Source organism: Bombyx mandarina, chromosome 10, assembly GCF_030267445.1.
Source record: "Bombyx mandarina strain Sakado chromosome 10, ASM3026744v2".
Taxonomy (NCBI): domain Eukaryota; kingdom Metazoa; phylum Arthropoda; class Insecta; order Lepidoptera; family Bombycidae; genus Bombyx; species Bombyx mandarina.
The window spans coordinates 1,792,272-1,809,341 of NC_143217.1; the positions used below are offsets into that span (position 1 = coordinate 1,792,272).

Here is a 17,070-nt window from a genome sequence, read left to right on the forward strand (position 1 = left end):
AATGTTTAACTGTAATACGGCTAACTAACATATCACTAAGTCGAACAGCTTCTTATAAGATGCTAGCGATACCATCCCTACCAAACTATATGTAGTAATAAGAATAACCAAACAGTTAAAATAAACCAACTCATTGTGTAAATTCAATTATAACTACTAATGACATACTAAAACTGATTTTAATGCACATAAAGTTTTACTTAAATAATAACTTATCACTTTGAAGAATTTAAAGCGTTTAAATGAATTATTTAAATTAGCTTTAAAAGTGAAAATCAATCAAGAGGCAATCCCAAATTCATAATTGGTTAAAACACTCCTGTTATTTGGGCTAATATCTTACTTATTTATTGAGTAGATGGGTGAACCAGCTCATGGTCTACCCGGTGTTAAGTGGTTCTCGGAGCACGTAGACATAGCTAAGTGATCGCCGCGAATCACCTAATTATTAAAAAAACTATAAAATTGAAAAGAACTATCAAATTACATTTTAAATATTTTTAGAGAATTTTTGATTTGACATATTTTGTGTAATAGTATGTTCTCTAATATAATATACATGGTATATTTGTGATTTTGCAAGTACAGCGCTTCTAAAGATTCATTTTAGTGGTGAAACTAAATTCTGAATGGCTGATAAATTAAATAATATATTTTGAGAGCGTTAGTAATTGCCTACTAGATCGTCTATATAGACGTAGGCACAAAAGAGTTTATATATACACAAACAATCTTTACAAAGCACGCAAAATTGTTACACGCTTAAAATATACATCGGATTTTTCCAGAGCGCCAAAAGGACATTTAACTTCAAATAATTACTGTTGGATTTTGGATTTTGATTTTACCACGAAGTAACTGCTTTTTTTCCCCAGGCTATGCTGATAGCCTTGAGAGGCTATTTCAGTGTTACCCTAGCGTGTAGGTGAGCTCTCGGGGCTCAAACCGGAGTGTTGCTAACACAGCAAGCAAGCAAGCCTAGCAAGAGCAGTGCTTCGTAGAATCTACCACCGGATCAGAATTGCGACCCATTGAGAAGATTTGATGAGAAACTCAGTGGGCTGTGTCTATGGGTTAAATTAAGTAACTACGTCAGCATGTCCAAGTCAAAATGAGACTGTGATCAGAAAATTCCAAAAACGACTCCCTATCTTGAATCATAACATGTCATCCGAGGCCTTTAATTGCCGAAACCGTCACGGCGGTACAAATAATGATCACTGTTACGACGAGGAGACCCGGGAATGCGATTGTATCTGACGGCGGACGATTGCCATTTGAAAAATTAAATCTTTATTGTTAGGATTTTTGAGTAAAACATGAAATTGATTTATATTTTTAATTCTTTCAACAGACATTTTACGTGTTTACCCATCAAATACTTTGCGAGCGTGATGGTTATAGCAAGGGAGATGTTGAGAATAAACTATCCAGAAAAAGATACCTTCGTTGTTTCCAAACATTGTTACAAAATTCATAAGAGTGATGTGTAGAATAGAAGGTGGGAGAAAACACAAAAGATCCCAAGGATTGGGGTGTCCCAATTTGGGTTGGGAAATAAGAAGGTTAACGAATATAACCCAAATTACTGTAGAGTTTTTGAAATTTCCACGTATAGGTGGTAGGATAGTGGTTGGATATTGAAAACCAGATCATATTGTATCCTTTACTCTGAGATTCACAATGGATAAAGCTAGTCTACCTTAAAACTGTTCCAGTGGCAATATTTAGCATGGATATATAACATAGATATAATACGATTTCAGCCTCAGCTAATTCAAACCTCATCAGGTGGATTACAAAGACGATATTGTTTCGTATTATATTATTAAAATATTTGCTTTGGTCCTTTGTATTTTGTTATTAGTCATTTAATCAGATTTATACAAGTATTATATCTTTTAATATTTATGGTTTTACAACTACTAATCTATATTATAGTTTGTCTTAATTCTTCTGTCAACTGTCAAATTGTTGTCATATTCAAATAACGTTCCTTTATTACAAATACGATATTCGGATGACACTGATCTACTACCTTAATAATATTATATCAAGAGCTACAAACAAAGCCAACTAGAAGTCGGCCTGCGAAATCTTAATTGTACTGTAAAACTGACCTACCTACTGTCATATAATTTAGGTAATAAAAATAATTTGGATAATCAATTTTATATCTTGCAACCCCGAACAAAAGATCGTGAGTATAAGCCGAAAGGGGAGTGGAAGGAGCGTGACTGACTACAAAAAATGAGTCCTGTTTTCTTGTTCCATTAAAAAGTCCCTAAAAAGTCTTTCTTTTTTTTGAAATAAATATATATAAAGGCATTCCTTGAACGAGTTTTCAGAGGTTAATAGTAAATGTTCATAGTATCGATGCGTCTTCTAACAAAATTAATAGTCACATTAACTCTCATCTTTGTCAGTACAGTGTTGTCTTATTGATTATGCAGTCATGGGTCCGTGGCATTATGGCTGTCTGAAAACCCCTACGTATATATAGATTTAGAAGCACGCGTGTTCTGTTGCGTCAAGTTAAAACATGACAGAGAATAATATTTGTATATGGTTAAATTTAAAAATTAACAAAAGGGTCAAGGGTCTGTTATGCACACGGACACAGTAAAAGTCGTGATTGAATATAACGTGCGTCAAGATTTTAATGCAAGAGTAAATTACATAACACGATAATTTAACAATTTTATTTGATCATCACATTGATTGAATAGCGTGAGAAATAAATAATTTCGTTTGAAACTTACAAGATTTGGCACGAACATGAGCAAGTTACAGAGTGTAAGGTTTATTGTAAAATAATTAAAACAAAAATAATAAAATGTATCATGTTAAACTTAAGGCAATTATCGGATTGTTAAATAGCAACACTGTTAGTGGGAGCAATGGCAGTAGTGGGGACGTGACATAATAAAAAAGGCGGTAGTCTGAAAAAACGACACAGAAATCAGTGTATTGAGTAGTGAGCAGATATCTAAGATTGTACAAGTGGAGTTACAAATAAAGAAGTATTAAGTGAACTATTGCAACCTGCGTATTTATTTACTGGCTCTGGAATATGAGCTTACATCTCAGAAGAGGGATCGCCTCACGTAAGTACATTCTTGAGTTTCTTGTTAATTGGCCGTCATTTTATATTTCGCAAAAAAAAAAAAAAAGTATAGAAAATGAATTAGAACCGCGCTGACTACGGAGGTAGCTTCAAAGTTTAGCCCGGAATAAAGTGATACGCCATGATTGTGGCATCTTCTTTACTATTTTAATAACTGAGAACTAAAAACTATCTGATGTTATGGTTATGTCACGTGTTTCATTATAACTCAACGTTCAAATGTTTGTTGAGCTAGAATACAACCAAAATAACATTGTAATTTACGTTATTAATAACAGCGACCATATCGCATTGAGTTTTATGATGCGTATATATGTTGTGTACACGTATGTACATATTCTTTAATATCACCTTTTATTTTAGGTGTGTTAATTTGAATTAAATACTGTGTTTCAACCACGAATTCAATGTATAAAGCATAACTAGTTACGAACTTTATATAGTTCTCATTCTACTAATTTTTTCTCGGTGGCCCGCTCGCATGTTCCGTCGATAAAATGCTGCCCATGCTTTTCATTGATATTTTCATTTGGGGTAGGTGAAATAATGTTGATATGGGTCCGATGACTGAGAATTTATAGACAAACAATTGTCCTCTCTCTATCATATTAGTATAGGTTGAACGTTGTTCATATTATTCACGTTCAATTTAAAATAACATTTTGCAACGTCTGCAAGTTCCAGAACATGAATAGACAATCGTTTGATGACACCCTCGCGCAGCCGTAAAGGAAGCAGAGGTGAAGCGGGTCCCAGCCGATCTCGTACTCGTGGCAGCAGCTCTCGCACGTGCAGCCGGGCCCGGGAGCTGGAACTGTACCAAGAACGTATCCAGCGACTAGAACAAGAGCTGCAGCAAGAGCGGGAGATTTTACAGCGATGCAAGAGAAGTACACGGCGCTCTTCAACCGAGAGGCCACGTGCGACCTCTCTTCGTGCAGCTACAGAGACGCGCCGAAGTGACTACGGGCGGCATGAAAACGTCAACCATGAACGCCGTGCAACACATATCAGGTCACGTAGTCCTTCCTTTTCTACTAATGATGTTTGTTGTCAAATTCTAGTCTATTAAGCACTGTCCCGAATCTCAATCGTTAGCGCAGAACACATCGATGATTAATAAAATATCACAGGAAATGTGTGGCTGAAAGAAATTAATGAAGGCGCGTCGGTTTATGGTTGGGACGATACCACCACTATACACTTTTCTACACTTACTATAAACCTCACGAACAAATTATGGCCAGTGCTTCGTAGACATGTTGAGATGAAGAAGCAAGCTTAATGAACCTATAGAGCAATACTATTATGAAAAACTGTCTCTGTTAAACCCATGTGGTATTTCTGGTAAGTGCGCTGTCGATTGCATAATTCACTGAATTAGTGACAGGACTATGAAGTATAGTGCCTTAGCTTTGCGCTGCTCTCTTCCAGAAAGGCTTTTACAGTTTCTAATGAGTTATAGGGACACGGTTAATGATCAACAACGATCGCAATTGAAAAAATAAAAATGTCTCTGACAGCGAATCAACTTCTAAAAAGAAAAGAAAGTTTATATTAACGGTATGGTCTTTGAGTCGCTCGTGGATTTTGAAATGACCCTCATTATAATATCTATAGCGCACAGATTAGGCAAATTCATGACAATATACCAACCATCATGAAAGGCTTTGGTAATAAGCTAACAAAGTTACCCGGGAGCAAACTTCATCAACAACATCTCGAGATTGATGGCGTTCGTGCTAGTGATTTGTAGATTAATTTATGATCAGCTGTTAGATGAGTCTTTGTTAATTGGTAAATCTTTTACTAAACAACCTCATATAATCTCTATATAAAAATGAATTGCTGTTCGTTAGTCTCACTAAAACTCGAGAACGGCTGGACCGATTTGGCTAATTTTGGTCTAGAATTATTTGTGGAAGTCCAGGGAAGGTTTAAAAGGTAGATAAATATAGAAATACTCGGAATTAAATAAAAATAACAATTTTGTTTTTCCTTTGATATGTCCCCCGTCGGACGGACGTTGGTTGTTTTAAGTTTATTTTATACAAAAGTTTAGGTCTTTTATTTATCGATTGAGGCACTACAAAGCATGCCGGGTCAGCTAGTTTTTATAAAGATTCAACTACTTTGAGGTTTTTAAATGTAGATTCTGAATTGCTGTTTGTTCGAGGAAAATAATAAAAATACTAAGTCACCTTCAGCTAGCTATTCGGAAGGGTCAGCGTTATATTGTGTATTAGTACAGCATATGGGTTATGTGTTCACTCAAGAAGTTTAGGGCTTACTTACTAAGGAAGGCATTCAAGATCGCGACTGATTGTAGTGCATTACGTTCTACCTTTCAAAAAGAGATCTAATTCCTCGGATCGCTAGATGGTGGCTCTTGATTCAAGATTTTAGCTGCGAGTTAAGTATAGGGCAGGGACCAGAACGGCACACGTCGATGCAATGTCGCGTAATCCTGTCCCGGAAGAAAATACTTTAACTATTGCACACACACACATACCGACTGTTTAACCATTAATGATGAAGACTGGTTATTAACTCTTCAGTTAGGTGACTCGGACTTAGGTAGAATCGAGACATACTTTATATATTATACTTTATATAACGTCCGTCTGGTGTAGTGGTAAGTGACATGGTCACTGCACTGGGGGGGTCGCGGGTTCGAGTCCCGCCAAGGGAGGATATTTGTATGATAAATATTAATGTATTTTCCAGGGTTATGGATGTATATTAAATGTGTGTATGTGTATAATAGGAATCTTGCATTTGTTTCCGATATCTGGTACCTATAACACAAGTTCTTTGCGAACTTATCACGGGACCAGTTAGCGTGGCGTAATTGTTAGTAAAATATTTATTTATATTTATCTATTAAAGACTGCTTTATCATTCGCAATAATAAGCTATTAGGTATTTAAACAAAGTTTAACAAGATGTTAGATGGGTGGTACTAAAAGGTACTCAATGGCAAAATTGTAAGTTGAACCATGACGAAATAGAACAATTAGGCGGAATTATTGGTTTGTGAAAATGACTCTTTTTGCGTAAGCGCGTGTATTGAGTACGCTTACGCGAGGCATACATAGCATGCACGGCAAGGATTGTTACATCCTATTTTGAAGTTCGACATTCCTTTTCACACGCTTCACCTTGATCATGTTGGGTTCTTCATAAGGTCAAAACGGGGCTATACGTACATTTTGGTTATAGCAGGTTCCTTTACAAAGTTTGTATTTATTAAATCTGTGCACGAAGGTGCAGAACGTCATTATATGCTTGAAGAGATATTTTATACTTTCAGCGACCCAGATAGGCACGTTAGTGATAAGGAAAGTTTTTCACATCTCAACTATTCAAGAAAATTTGTCTTAATAAAGGTATCTAACAAATTTTAAATTCCAGTCCACGATCACAAATGGTATAACAGCATGATTTTAGACTCATTAACTGCACAAAATTTAAAAGCAATGAGAAGGATTGGAATAAAAAGTTAGGAATAATAAATGGGGTTTAAGTAATACTGTACAGAAGACTACTGATAGGACAACAATGGAAGTCATGTTCGGTATGAAAATGAATAGTGAAATTAATCCGGCCTTAAACGAAGAGTGCCTAGAGAGACTGACTGATCTTATTTCTATACGGAAACAAGTTAAGGAAAGGATAGAAAACAAAACATTATTACGATAGGAATAGGAAACCGGCTCGAAATTACAACAAGGGAGAACTCTTGAAAGTATTAAAATCTTCTTTTAAAAGACACAAAGCTACTACGAAGGCTCTTTCAAGAACCTTAAGTGCTAGGTGATGATCATTATAGGATAAACGATCCCTGGATTTGAAGGGATGAAAAATAAACTACTTTTGCATACGATCGTATGCAGCAATGGATACATATCGCGTCACTTGATCTTCTTATCAATGAACTTTATACTGATCACGATGCAACCGACACTGAATAATAGTATTAGTAATGATCGATTATAGTCTAGAATATATTACTAAGATATCAGTATTTATCGGTTAATATATGTACATAAACATATTATTATTATGCTTAAATTGTTATTATGTATACAATTAATTTGATAAAGAAATTATGCTGCAGTATTATTTTATTTACAGGTCAGGAGCGAGAATGGATTGGTTCGCACCTTGACCAGAAAGTCCTTGAGAATAGATTGATTCAAGGCAAAATAGGAAATACTACAGCTGAGAATTGATTGGTTCAGTTTGTGTATTTTATAAAGTCCTTGAGAATTAATTGGTACCTACAAGGCAAACAAGAAATACTATAGCTGAGAATTGATTGGTTCAGTTACTTATATTTCATGAAGTCCTTAAGAATTGATTGGTTCAAGGCAAAACAAGAAATGCTACAGCTGAGAATTGATTGGTTCAGTTAGTACTATTTCATAAAGTTCTTGAGAATTGAATGGTTCAAGGCAAAACAAGAAATGCTACAGCTGAGAATTGATTGGTTCAGTTAGTACTATTTCATAAAGTTCTTGAGAATTGAATGGTTCAAGGCAAAACAAGAAATGCTACAGCTGAGAATTGATTGGTTCAGTTGGTACTATTTCATAGAGAATTGATTGGTTCAGTTTGTACTATAAAGTTCTTGAGAATTGAATGGTTCAAGGCAAAACAAGAAATGCTACAGCTGAGAATTGATTGGTTCAGTTAGTACTATTTCATAAAGTTCTTGAGAATTGATTGGTTCAAAGCAAAACAAGAAATACTACAGCTGAGAATTGATTGGTTCAGTTTGTTATATTTTATTTCACGAAGTCCTTGCAATTGATTGGTCTAGTGTGTTTAAAGTCATTGAGAATTGACTAGTTCGAAGGAGTTTCATAATTGCGAATTGACTGGTGTGAAGGAGTTTCACAACTGAGAATCGACTGGTGTGAAGGAGTTTCACAACGGAGAATCGACTGGTTCGAGGAAGTTTCACAACTGAGAATCGACTGGTTCGAGGAAGTTTCACAACTGAGAATCGACTGGTTCGAGGAAGTTTCACAACTGAGAATCGACTGGTTCGAGGAAGTTTCACAACTAAGAATCGACTGGTTCGAGGAAGTTTCACAACTAAGAATCGACTGGTTCGAGGAAGTTTCACAACTGAGAATCGACTGGTACGAGGAAGAAGTTTTACAACTGAGAATCGACTGGTACGAGAAAGTTTCACAACTGAGAATCGACTGGCACGAGGAAGTTTCACAACTGAGAATCGACTGGCTGAGGCAGTTTCACAACTGAGAATCGACTGGCACGAGGAAGTTTCACAACTGAGAATCGACTGGCTGAGGCAGTTTCACAACTGAGAATTGACTGGCTGAGGCAGTTTCACAACTGAGAATTGACTGGCTGAGGCAGTTTCACAACTGAGAATTGACTGGCTGAGGCAGTTTCACAACTGAGAATTGACTGGCTGAGGCAGTTTCACAACTGAGAATCGACTGGCTGAGGCAGTTTCACAACTGAGAATTGACTGGCTGAGGCAGTTTCACAACTGAGAATTGACTGGCTGAGGCAGTTTCACAACTGAGAATCGACTGGCTGAGGCAGTTTCACAACTGAGAATTGACTGGCTGAGGCAGTTTCACAACTGAGAATTGACTGGCTGAGGCAGTTTCACAACTGAGAATTGACTGGCTGAGGCAGTTTCACAACTGAGAATTGACTGGCTGAGGCAGTTTCACAACTGAGAATTGACTGGCTGAGGCAGTTTCACAACTGAGAATTGACTGGCTGAGGCAGTTTCACAACTGAGAATTGACTGGCTGAGGCAGTTTCACAACTGAGAATTGACTGGCTGAGGCAGTTTCACAACTGAGAATTGACTGGCTGAGGCAGTTTCACAACTGAGAATCGACTGGCTGAGGCAGTTTCACAACTGAGAATTGACTGGCTGAGGCAGTTTCACAACTGAGAATTGACTGGCTGAGGCAGTTTCACAACTGAGAATTGACTGGCTGAGGCAGTTTCACAACTGAGAATTGACTGGCTGAGGCAGTTTCACAACTGAGAATTGACTGGCTGAGGCAGTTTCACAACTGAGAATTGACTGGCTGAGGCAGTTTCACAACTGAGAATTGACTGGCTGAGGCAGTTTCACAACTGAGAATTGACTGGCTGAGGCAGTTTCACAACTGAGAATTGACTGGCTGAGGCAGTTTCACAACTGAGAATTGACTGGCTGAGGCAGTTTCACAACTGAGAATTGACTGGCTGAGGCAGTTTCACAACTGAGAATCGACTGGCTGAGGCAGTTTCACAACTGAGAATTGACTGGCTGAGGCAGTTTCACAACTGAGAATTGACTGGCTGAGGCAGTTTCACAACTGAGAATTGACTGGCTGAGGCAGTTTCACAACTGAGAATTGACTGGCTGAGGCAGTTTCACAACTGAGAATTGACTGGCTGAGGCAGTTTAACAAATGAAAAGTTTTGAAGGAATTTACATATGTCTGTAATTTACTGTTAAATTTCATTTGGCACCAACAAAGGCACACTTCTTTGAAGGGACACCTGATGACTAATTGGGTAAATATTGGCCTAATGTAAGGTTACCACCTGGGTCATGTATGGGGACATACATGTTGTCAGGATGGTCGAATGTAAGGTTTATTGTAAAATAATTAAAACAAAAATAATAAAATGTATCATGTTAAACTTAAGGCAATTATCGGATTGTTAAATAGCAACACTGTTAGTGGGAGCAATGGCAGTAGTGGGGACGTGACATAATAAAAAAGGCGGTAGTCTGAAAAAACGACACAGAAATCAGTGTATTGAGTAGTGAGCAGATATCTAAGATTGTACAAGTGGAGTTACAAATAAAGAAGTATTAAGTGAACTATTGCAACCTGCGTATTTATTTACTGGCTCTGGAATATGAGCTTACAAGAGTTGTGGATGGCTTAAGGTTTTTTGGTCTTATCACATGCTGTAGTTGTTGGATTCTCAATGGGTCTGGTAGATTCTCATTGCTCTTGCTAAGGCTTGCTTGTTTTTTTTTTTTTTTTTTTTCCACAGGAGAAAATCGCCGGATCCCCACCCACGCGGCAGGTGGGGTATGTGGGAGTTGAACCTCACTAAAAACTCCTGCCGCTCACAACCGGCGCCCTACCTCGGACCGGGCCGGAGCCCAGTCGGGGCTATTGAAACGGCGGGACAGGGTTGACGCAGAGCACATTACATCCATCCCACCGTCCCACGGACGCCGGACCGGTGGCCGCCAGCGACACGACCACCGGTTCCCTCGTTCAGCGGGCCGAGAGCCCGCTTTGATGGCGCCGCGTTATACCTTCCCCCAGAGCGGTCGGGGGAACGCGGTCCACCATCACCCGGCTTCCTATTGCGGGTGAGCGTGCAAAGCACGCCACCCCACGTCTGGGTCTCTCCCCGCACAAAACGGGTGGGACCCCTAGCTCTTAGGGGGCCAGGTCACGGATACGACCCCGGTCCCGACCCCCTGCTCGGCGGCGGCGGGTTTCTGCGTAGTGAGGAGAGCTTTCCCTCACTCGCCCCGCCGCCTCCTTCTGCGAGATGGTGCACTCGCAGAAGTCGAGCATAGCCTTCCATGACTCATCGCTGCCAAGCATCGACGCCACGACGCCAGGCAGCGACAAGTCAGGTCCTATCTTTGCGACCAGGACACGGCGCTGCACCTCCCAAGCGGGGCAGACAGCGAGCGTATGCTCTGCCGTGTCCAGGTCGTGTTCACAAGGCTTGCTTGTTAGCCAATTCTTTCAAGTTGAGCTCGTGAGCTCTCCTACTTGTCTGGACGTAGCTGGACTAGACCCGTAGGCTAACCAGAGAGTTATAGTTAGAGTTAGAGTTATAAAAAAAAAACATGTGTCGGTAGGGGGAACGAACCAGTTTATCTATTTAACTATGTAAGTCTTACGTTCCTTAAAAGTATTATCATATCATAAGTCCCTCTTTCCTTTAAGTTCACCCCGTAGTTTTTTTTTATTGCTTAGATTGGTGGACGAGCTCACAGCCCACTTGGTGTTAAGTGGTTACTGGAGCTCATAGACATCTACGACGTAAATAAATGCGCCACCTTCAGATATAAGTTCTAAGGTCTCAGTATAGTTACAACGGCTGCCCCACCCTTCAAACCGAAACGCATTACTGCTTCACGGCAAAAATAGGCAGGGCGGTGCTACCTACCCGCGCGGCCTCACAAGAGGTCCTACCACCAGTAAAAATGTTCTTGTATCCTATTGCCTCTATTGTAAACATATTTACTCAGTGTATTAGGAAGTTTATCTTCAAATGCATTTTTTTCCAAATAATCAGTAATCGATTAACTCCGGCTTTATCGATATCAAAGGGCGACAGTGGCCACTCATCACCGTGTCGTAGACTCATTACGTCGCCAATGTAATTTGTATCTGAATCAATTGAAATAACGCTTAGTTTAGCTTTAAAACCACAATGGCTAAGATGGTAAGACCAGTGCGGGCCGTATTCAAACCGCTGTTTTCGCAGCAGCCCGCTACCTCCCTGCTCTAAATCCGACCCCGTTTAACCCATGATCCTTGAGACGGTAATGTGTACAAATGATGATTGATCGCGACGGTTTCCTGCACGTTTACGATTCAAAATTCCTATGAATATTGAACATTTTACATTGACAGTTACAAATACCCATTCCGTCAGCTTTTGTCTATACAAATTATGTTTGTGGGTTCCAATTTATTTATTGTATAACGTGGAAATAATAGATGCCAGTATAGTTTGAATTGAAAAAGTTTTCTATGTTCATAATAATGTCATTATGAGGAATTTCGTTTAATTATATACTGAAAGAAATTTACCATTTCAATTTACTCGCATATTAGTAATGAACGTGACCCGCAATTATTAAGCTTGGCTTTTTATTTTTCTCAAACACATGACGTCGAATCTCAAAAAAAAAACCTTAAAAATAAGAAGCAGACTTGCGGCCTGCGTGTAATCAATATAAAATAAAAACATTCAATGACATGGGAACCTATAAGCGTTGTTTTAAACCGCAAATTCGTCGTTACACGTTTAAAAGCTCTAAGGCTATACGAGACTTCCCTTGGCGACCGCAAGAAAGCACAATTAAAAAAGAACTTTAAAATGTTATTATTTACAGTTCAGGTTCCGTAGTTAGTTCGTTTGTATTTTACATTGAGTCGAATGTGGATTAATGATGTGCTAGGAAGTTACGGGGCGCGATGCACAAGTCGCAGACGGCCCAGCCGCGCCGCGCGGATCGGTGGTGTTAATTATTGCGAACCAGCACCGCAATTACCACCACCGCACCACCAGGTGGATGCGTGGAAAAGCGATATAAGTCATCTAGTGGTTCGACTCCTTACATATCATCTCTCAACACAAACACGATAATGACCTGGTAATTCAAGCCCAAAAATATTTAATTTCGAATATCTGTTTTCAAGTCTTAGCTGTTTCAGTACATTACAGTACAGTAACTATACTGAGATCTTAGAACTTATATCTCAAAGCGGGTGGCGCATTTACATTGTAGATATCTATGGGCCCCAGTAAACACTTAACACCAGGTGGTCTGTGAGCTCGTCCACCCATCAAAGCTATAAAAAAAACAACATTAGAGCGGAATTATTTAACATTACAGAACCCTAAGAATCCGTGGAACATAATCCTTTGAGCCTAGACCCCGTGACCGCAGGTGAGGTGACTTTCGCCCGACACCGTATTAAAAGCTCTATTTATGAGCAACAGCAGCGAGAGTAGCCTGTTTAAATTTGGATTAAGTAAGATTTAAAAAAGAGTGACATTATAAGTATATTTATTTTCACTGAACCATTTCAAAATTGTTTTCACACAGGCCAGAGAAATATAGATCGCTTTTTATCACGTATTCAGGAAGTAGTGCGTAGACAAAAAGGTGATGTTTAATGTGCTGATGAAATGACAATCTGTCTCTTCAGTGTTTGAGTGTAAACCATGAGGCTTTTTTAAAGTTCTCAGGATTCTACACTCCTAAAGTCTTTCTGGCTATGCTTTTACAACTCGTGCGGCGGAACTCCGACTGTCGATAGCTTTGTACCCCCACTCCTTTCCCCTAATTCTAGTGGAAGTATCGTTAATCAGTAAGGGTGCATCTTTATATATCTGATGCAGGATTTGGGCGTACCGGTTTGAATGGCGAGAGATACCCATTTAACACAGATTATGAACAGGTAGATTATGAACTCGTTCATCCATTGAACTAGCAGTTACATAAGCTATCCTAACATCACTTTGCCGTGTGTGCAACTGAAACTTATTCATTGGTAGCCTAAGCGGCTAAACAGCTTCTCACGGAACGGTGGTTGAGCTTACGGGCTGAAAGGATTTCTAACTGGCCCCAGTAAGAGCAGTGCTACGCTGAATCTATCAGCGGAATCGGAATCCACTGAGAAGATCCCCCGGGAACTTAGTAGGTCAGTTTCACTAAAACAGAGCATGACTAGGTGTTTCTTTCGTGGATGCCTTCGTGAGGTCGTCTGTGCATTGTATTGCAGCTTCAAAATCCCGTACCATGTTATGTATAATCGTTTTAAAGTACAGGGAAAGGCTCTGTCAAATGTCTGCTCTGTCAGTTGACAGGCCACAGTCAACAATCAGTCAGACAGTCAAGTGATCTGCATAAACATGAATCACTGTATCACCTTGACCTACAGCGTCGATCTGTCGATACAAACTGCTTATCAAATAGTTGCACAACGGACTGCATCGATCGTGACCGACCTCTGCCGCGCGTGGGAATACCGCTCGGCTAATAAAATATTCGCCAGATTCCTCACTAATGTTTCGATGCTGCGATCTTCACACTTCACGTGCAAATATTTATTTATTGTTTTTATTGGTATTTCAACAAATAATTCAAGCACGAGATTTGTGAGTCGACTCGTAAAAATTGTGCGTTCTTGAAAACATAGTATGACGTATCCTAAAGTGAGATGACTTTAGGTCATTGAAACTGAACATCAATATTGATTGACTGTGATACAGCTGTGTAGCGGTTAGCGCCTCTGACTGTTGGGGTAAGCGTCGTGGGTATCCCTCTTAGTTTGGGTAATATAAAGCAATTTTTGTATGTGTCATTAAGTGAGAATGATAACAGATAAGATTGTTAGTATATGTGTTTTTAGTAGGGCCACTATGCCGGTGTTCTAACCTCACAAACAGGAACCATTTATCTAAAGACTGCACGTGTATGCACCACCATTCTGTGTACTTCTACCACGTATTCCAGTTTGAAAGGTAGGACAGCTAATACAATTGAAATTTTGTCTAAAGGTAGGACGGTGGTTTTAATAGTGCGATATTTCCTCCTCGTCCTCCTCGCTTCGTTTCCTCACTGTTAAGGGTCGGAGCCATCATGTTTAGATACGACTGCCATTTCTATGCCCCCGGTAATCACGTAACACCAGCTAGGCGGAGCGCATCCTAGGAGCTCATCCACCTATTTACAAGAATAAACCAAGGTTATTCCACAAACCGGAATCTATAATTGGTTCTCGGTGGAAGTTATGGCCAGCATGACCATGACTATAAGAAACAGCTACCTTACATTCAAAGTCCTCAGCCAATTAAAATTAAATATTAATCCAAAAAAAAACCGGAAGAGTTTGGACGACAGTTATCAAGGTCTTAAATTTTCCCCCCATGTAATTATTTAACACGTCCGACCAACAAAAGGGTGGCCTTATGTAATTGGCGGTAATTACAATTGTACGCTATACCGTAATTACAAGTGTAATTAAAATAACAGATCTTTTCTGTATGATCGGTGCGGAACAATCCTTTGTAGGAGGTAGTATTATTATATTTAATTATGAAATAATTATATATTTACGGCGTCCTCATGTTGTGCTGTAACAGTATGCTGACGTAGCAGATTTTTTTGTAAATATTATTTTTAAACTTTTACTTATAGTAGCTAAATAGCTTAATACCGCTAAATAATGTGTAAGAATTTAATGACGACGGTTATTATTGACTATATTCAAATGTACTATCCACATGTGGTACTGAATGTTAACTATATTGTGTGTTTCGGAAGTACAGATGTCGAAAATGTCAGGTTTGTTGTTTGTCTTCGTAATTATTTAATTCCTCTGTAATAATTTATCGATTCGTTTCATTCGATTTGATGGGAATGTGGTATTTGAGCGGACGTTCCACACCGCGGTCTAGGCTATTTAACAATCTCCATTTTATATGTGGTTTTCACTGACATCGCCTCGTCGATCAATTGGTTTTGGGTTAGATTTCTAGTCGAAGTCAGGATTGTTGGAAAAGATATTTGGTATTAACGTCAACGTGTACTTATTCTTGATTGCATGCAGCAGAGATGCGAATGTTGCGATGGATGTGGGGAGTAACGAGAATGGATAGAATACGAAATGAATATGTTAGAGGAAGTCTGAAAGTGGCACTTGTGACAGAGAAGCTGAGAAGTGCGCGTTTGGGATGGTATGGACATGTGATGAGACGAAATGAAAATGAGGTCGGTAAGAGAGTGTTAACTATGAATGTGGAAGGATATAGAGGAAGAGGTAGACCTAAGAAGAAATGGATGGATTGCGTGAAAGACGATATGGATAAGAGAGGAGTGAGCGAAGAAATGGTATATAATAGAAGGGTATGGAAGGAGAAAACATGTTGCGCCGACCCCAGGTGACTGGGAGAAGGGCAGGAGGATGATGATGAAATGTGTACTTATTCTTGTCATACGCGAATGTCCAGTGCCCATTTTTGTGTGTACCAATTATGAAACTTTTGTTTAGTGTCTCTACCACTTCTCTAGACGTATTTAAACAGTATTCCGGTTGTTTGCTCGAAGAAAAATCAACCAGATGCCAATGAGAATTAAGTTGATTTTGTTATGTACGAAATAGCCGAGTGTAGCGCCAGCATTAAACAAACAAACAATACGAATGGGACCAATCGACATTGAATATATAACCTTAAAGTATTTCGTTCCACGTAACACGTACACAATCGTTCATTTATTCTCTTTAAATAACGTTATAATGATTGGGCTATAAACCTTCAACGTTTGATCTTGGCGCCGGATTATCGTGTGCGAGTTTATATACACCTTAATTATATACAAGCACTTAATCTGGCTTTGACCTAGGCGCTATGTTTTCGATGTTCGGACCCGTAAACATTGGTACTAAGAACGCGGCATATTTTTATCTCCTACCTAGTCTGGTAGCCAGCTTAACCGAGCGAGTAGGTAAGCTCACGGGGCTCTAACCTGCTTAACCACCTGAGAACGGGAGTTGGTCACTGTAACCAACTGCGGAAGAGATGGGGCTGGACGGAAAACGAAAGCTGTGAATGCGGATGTCCAGAGCAAACTATACGCCACATTGTCATGGAATGCCCACTAACGAAATTCGAAGGCCAAGTGGAAGATCTCAAAATTAGTAACAGAAGAAGCTATCGCTATCGATTATTATTTCACAAACTGTAAATTTAAATTATAACCACGCAGTGTAAACGAATGCCATACGATAAATAAATAAATAACCTGACAAATTTGCTAACACTAGCCCTAGCAAGAGCAGTGCTTCGCTGAATCTACCACCGGATCGCGGCGCTGTTTGTACGGCTATCGTATTCGTCAAATAGGATCACGCGACTATTATCCTTAATATTAGCATAATTAATATTATCCTTAGCAACGGAACTAAGTATATTTTTCAATTGATTTTCTTTTTATTCTTGTTTAGTGGCTGTCGGCGTTTTTAGTGATTTTTTTCGGCAACCTTTTCTATTTCTTGTAAAGACAAAAAAACATTGTCGTTGATTGGATAAAGAGAAAATATAAAACGAATCTAAAAGTTAAGGCCATACCTTTTATCGGATTTTCTATAAAATTTCTATAAATAGATAGTTGTGCT

The 17,070-nt window shown here is 39.1% G+C and overlaps 1 protein-coding gene and 1 pseudogene across 2 annotated transcripts in view; one reads left to right on the forward strand and one right to left on the reverse strand.

The window, feature by feature from the left end:
* Positions 1 to 17,070, reverse strand: part of osp (myosin phosphatase Rho interacting protein outspread) — a 309,866-nt gene that overhangs the window by 110,322 nt on the left and 182,474 nt on the right.
* LOC149502115 (uncharacterized) lies at positions 2,131 to 4,726 on the forward strand (annotated as a pseudogene). Its single transcript, XR_016323683.1, has 2 exons — positions 2,131 to 3,107; positions 3,806 to 4,726. The product of XR_016323683.1 is annotated as an uncharacterized LOC149502115 (transcript).